Genomic DNA, 3864 nt, shown 5'->3' with positions numbered 1-3864 from the left:
GCAGCTATATGTTTTATTTATTTCAAAGTGGGCCCATTTTAATAATATTTTTTTTTCCTTCAAATGTGCAGATGACTCCTCAAGTGCTGTGTTTAATTTATTTTAAAGTAGGCCTGTGTATTATTTCTAATTCTCCTTATAGGAGTTCTTTGTTTCTTATTAGAGGTTAACAGTTTTATATAATGTAATAAATAGCCTAATAAATGCAAAAAAAAAATAGTTTTGTCTGATATAACAATAAATACAACTTTATTAGCTATCAAGCTATGAAATATGTTTTGCGGCTCCAGACAAAAAAATGTTTTGGAAAAAGGAGCAAAATGGCTCTTTTGGTCAAAAAGGTTGCAGACCCCTGCCCTAGTAGGACAGTAGGGTATAATGAGTTCTTTAAGGTAAGATGGCGCCTGCCCATTAAGGGCTTTGTAGGCGAATAGAAGAATTTTAAATTATATCCTGTGTTATATAGGGAGCCAGTGTAAGGCAGCCAGAACAGGAGTAATGTGGTCCCTTTTCCTAACTCTAGTTAGTACACGAGCTGCAGCATTTTGAATCAGCTGAAGCAACTTGACTGACTTCTTGGTACACCCTGATAATAAGGAATTACAATAATCCAGCAACAAATGCATGGACTAGTTTCTCTTCATCGTTTTGAGGCAAGATATGCCTGATTTTTGCAATGTTACGTAGATCAAAGAATGCGGTCCATGAAATTGATTTTATGTGGGCGTTAAAGGATAAATCCTGATCAAATATAACACCAAGATTCCTTACGATTTCAGAGCATATCTTTAGATATTTCTTTTTGTGGATTCCGAGTATAATAACTTCACTTTTTTCTGTGTTTAACATAAAAAAAAGTTAAGGTCATCCAAGTTTTGTGCAGTTTTATTTAGGAATTTTATCAGGCTTGATAGATAAACATTTTTAGTATCATCCGCATAACAATCAAAATGTAGTCATTCCATATAACAATGCCTAGCAGAAGCATTGACAGTGTATGTGAACAAAATAGGTCCGAGCACTGAGCCCTGTGGCACTCCATGGCTAACTTCAGTTCGCACGTAAAATTAATTGTTGACACGTAAAAACTGAGAGTGTTCAGATAGATAGGACCTAAACCAGCCTAAAGCAGTTCCCTGTATGCCAACTAAGTGCTCTAGTCTTTGCAATAGGATATCATGGTCGATAGTATCGAATGCAGCACTGAGATCGAGCAAAACAAGAATAGAGACAAGTCCCTTGTCTGAGGCTATTAGAATGTCATTTGTGACTTTAACCAGAGCTGTCTCTGTGCTATGATGTGTTCATAAGCCATATTCAAAATACTCAAATAAATCATTATTTTTCAGGTAATCACGCAACAGTTTTGTGACTGCTTACCATTGATAAAAAATGCTAAATTGGCTATAATTTGGTTTGATGGAAAGGATGTATGTCTCAATAATGTCTTATCAGACATGTGAAACCAGACAGAACATCCTGAACTCTTGACCTATGCACATTATCTATTTTAGAAGGTAACGTAAGGTAAAGAAAGCATAAAAGTTCCATCCACAATTCTAGCAAGGTGTTGTGGTTTTTGACAGCTTGACAACGGTTACAATGATTGAGGACAACAATGCACACAGGATTAGAGTGAACTTTGTACAGACTTGACGATTTTTTGTCCAACATCCAGGTAAGAACACACTTCCTTGGAAAAGGCTGGAAGTAGTTGATCCTTTGGACTGTTAAGGGGAATAGAAACCCTGCAAAGGTTAAACTGTAGTTTCACATTGGTTGCTGTTAGTGCTGCGTACCAGTACGCAGAACCGGTACTGGACTTGTAAAAAGTTTCGGTTCAAGTCCGGTTAAAACCGGAAAGTCGGGAACCGGTACTTACGTATATTCTCCTTTTTGTTCTAAACCATCTAAAACCTTCCATAGATCGAGAAATTTGCGCTGAGAAAAGACGAAAAACATTGTTTTGGCTTCTGATATGGCGGCCATTACTGAGCTCACGAAGTCTCGCAAAATATCGCAACTGCTCGCGAGATCTGTGTGACGTCAAGGGAAGCTGGACACTGACAGCGTGGGATGCTGGTTGCCATATTTGGTAGTGTAGCTAAGCTAACTCCTTTGTATGTAGGCTATGGTGATATAGTGTCTGCCGAAAGAGCAACACTTCACCCAGACAATGTCAATATGTTGTTGTTCTTGAACAGGAACACATAGACTTGTACTCTTGCATATTGAGTCTTGTATGTACATCACTATGTATGTAGTTGTGTTGTGTAGTTAGTAAGTAACACATGCAGAGTTCTAGAAAAGACATGGTGTAGACACAAGTTGGAAGGGGGCACAGAAAAACTGACAAGTTTGAATTTGAGTTGATTATGAGTTTATTTTCAATTGATAATTAGCTCACAGTAAGTTCACTTTAGTTACTCAGACCACTTGACACAAGTCCGGACTTATAAGTCCGGACTTGAACCTGAACCTCTGGACTTGAGTCCGGACCTGAACCTGAATGTGAGTCCAGGTACACAGCACTAGTTGCTGTGGTTGATGTGGTTTTGATTGATGCTGAAATATGTCATATGCTCTGCTGATGTGGTAATGTCACTGCTGTGATATTAGTGTTTGACTCTGGATTTTACATTTGCATTGTATGAATAACTGGGGATCAAAAGTGGGTTAGGGATTGTGGTTCCTGAAGCTGCCCTAATTACCAGGGAGTCTCCCAACGACACAGGGTTTCTCCTTCAGGGGCAGTTTAGACACTGCTCTGGGGTTCTACCAGCCCACCAACAGCTGCTACACACCGTTTGCTATCCTGGCGGACTGACATCCGACGCTTTAGTGCCTGAAATAAGTGATACGACGGGCAGCGTGGTGTTAGAGGCCACGTTGTAAACACCCCCCTAAGCAGATTAAGGTGATCTTGCGTGTAGATTCTGGGGGGTTTAGCCCTAAAGATAGGATGGCCATTTTCCGCAGCCTTATCAGCATCGGAGCTCGGTATCGGAGACAACCTAGATATTAACGTTGGTTGTATCGAAGTTAGATTCCTTTTCAAAATATATATTTATTTTTAAATGTCACTGTTATCATCATAACAGTTCAATACTCCTAGTCCATGATATGTTATCTTAAGAAATAATGGTCGTATGTTCTTTTTTGTGGATAGTAATGAGAGGATTCGTCCTGAAATTCACCTGATCCCTCTCTAGCGCCATCAACAGGTCATTATTTTCATTTACAAACTAAAATACCTTATCAAATTCCAACCACATGGCCTTCGTCTACGAACAGATGCTTCAACTTCAAATTTGTATTTCTACTACAAAAATCATCAGTATGTTTAGAGAGCTCCAGATGTCAAAATCAACGATTTTTAAGTATTTTTAGAAATAATAATGCTCACTAACCAGTGACCTTTTAAGTCATACAACTTAATATGTTGTCAATCAAACTACATTATATCTGTCACAGCCGAAGGACCTAAAGACCTCGCACCTTAAGATTGAACCTTTTACTGCACATAGAGCGCATGTTACAAATTAAATCTTGAATGCACTGCATATTGGTGTAACCAAACTGGTAGTATACTTTTGAAAATACCAGCAGCTACCACAGAATATATTTTAGCCAGAATGATTTTAAACAGACTCACAGTTTTGGAGAGTTTTCACTTTCGTCCATAAAGGGGAAGATTGCTTCCAAAAACACAAGGACGAAGGACTCCCTAATTAATGTTATTGGCTGTTTTATGGCTTGGAGGTAAGCCTCTGTGGCACTTTGCCACCTCCCGGCAATAGGAGGCGCCACTCTGGCCCCGCCTCTCCGCCTGCGTTAGGGAGAAGATGTCAGACATGACTGACA

This window comes from Notothenia rossii (assembly GCF_949606895.1).
Source record: "Notothenia rossii genome assembly, chromosome: 7".
In the NCBI taxonomy this organism is placed as follows: domain Eukaryota; kingdom Metazoa; phylum Chordata; class Actinopteri; order Perciformes; family Nototheniidae; genus Notothenia; species Notothenia rossii.
The sequence above is the reverse complement of the archived record's forward strand: the minus strand, read 5'-3'. Positions refer to the sequence as shown.